Consider the following 1,846-nt stretch of genomic DNA (forward strand, 5'->3'; position numbering starts at 1 on the left):
AATATATTTTTTATTTTTAGAAATAGTAATAGAAAAATATTTTAATTACAATACATAATTACACAAATGTATAAAATCTTTCATCTAACATTATATCAAAATTAAATTAAAAAATATATAACAAATTTAATTATTTTAAAAAGAAAGAAAGAAAAAAATTGTGAATTATGTTTCTGTTATTTTATATAAACATACTTTTCGTATACAGATTTAATTTTTTTAGTATTTATATATAATTCTAGTTTCAAATTATAAATATTAGTGTATCATTAGGCGCTAATATACCAATTAATTCAGTCTTTTATTATTAAATGTGTATAAAAAATTAGTTAGGATAATAAGGTATTTATAATTTAATTAAAATATTTTAAGTTCAAGTTTTAGAAATAAAAAATATTTTTTTATAAATTATATATAATGAATAGTATTTTAAGAATGAAAGTGTTCACTAACTCTTTAATTTTTATATTTCTATATAATTAATAATATTTAACAAATTTTATTTTAGTATATATATTTTTGCCCCACTCTTAAAATTTTCTGGGTCCGTTACTGGACGCAGGTAAAGTAGGAACATACCGCGGAAGGTGGGGTAACATTAGATGATAAAGGAGGGGAAGGACGAAGGAGATAATCATGATGAGAAACAAAGTGATGAGGAGGATAAAGTTTAGAATGTGAAAGGATGTAATTTAGTTTAGAGGCAGGGGTGTACATTGTTCGGTCTGAATTTAAATAATTTGAGATTAATTTGGCGTGATTTTATAGATTTAGAATTGGGTAAGGATTTTAAAATAGACTCGGTCATTATTTAGGGTCGGGTTTGGATCAAGACAAACCCGACTTTATCTGACCCATGTGTACTTTAAGGGGACTAAAAAATGTATATATGTTTTAAATTAATTCCAATATTATGTTATATTAATTATAAATTTATTGTTTTGTTTTTAATCACACTTGTTGAATTAGAAAATAGATCAAAGAAGTATGAAATTAGAATTTATAGACAAATTAAAGTTCAAATATGGATATCAACTTCTCTATGATAAGTATGCTTTTTTTATAAATCAATGCATCATAATTTTTTGACATAAAATTTATCAAGACCTGTGCTTTACCGGTTTAGATCCAGTTTTAATGTGACTCGATAGTAGTAAGATTTTATCGGGTTTAGAGCCGGATAAGAATCTCAAAAATAGATTCGCTCATTATTTAAGATCAAATCTAAGTTAAAGCAAACCCGACTTCACCCAACTTATGTACAACCCTATTTAGAGGTAATGAGATGCCAAGGTAAAAAGAAGTTTTATGAGATGGAGAACGAGGATAACAATGATTTTTTCTTTTCACGTGTTATATGTATAAGCATAGTTGTTGATTGTTAATTTCACTTTTTTTTCCAAAATATAGCATTTTGGTTATAATATATAAAGTAAAGTATTATTTTTGTTCTTAACGGTTGGAGTAAGTTTTAAAGTTATTTTTAATATTTAAATTATTTCATTTAAGTCCTTAATATTATAAAACCGTCTCAATGTTATCTTATTGTTAGTAATCCGTTAATAGAATTGACGGTATGACAATACTAAAAAGATTTTGAAATATTAAGAACTTAAATAGGACAAAAATATTTGTGAAAAGATATATTACTTTAGAAAAATGACCAAATCAAATAAAATGATAGTGAATTTTAATAGAATGAATTGCATTACGAAATTAAAATTTTTACTCATACTTATAGAAGAATGACTGGTAGATAAACTTCCAAAACAGAAAAACAAATATAATGCATATATACAATAAAAGTTTACATGATAACTCTTTATCTCTAACCTACTAAACTTCT

The sequence above is a fragment of the Arachis ipaensis genome, chromosome B08 (genome assembly GCF_000816755.2).
Source record: "Arachis ipaensis cultivar K30076 chromosome B08, Araip1.1, whole genome shotgun sequence".
Lineage (NCBI taxonomy): Eukaryota > Viridiplantae > Streptophyta > Magnoliopsida > Fabales > Fabaceae > Arachis > Arachis ipaensis.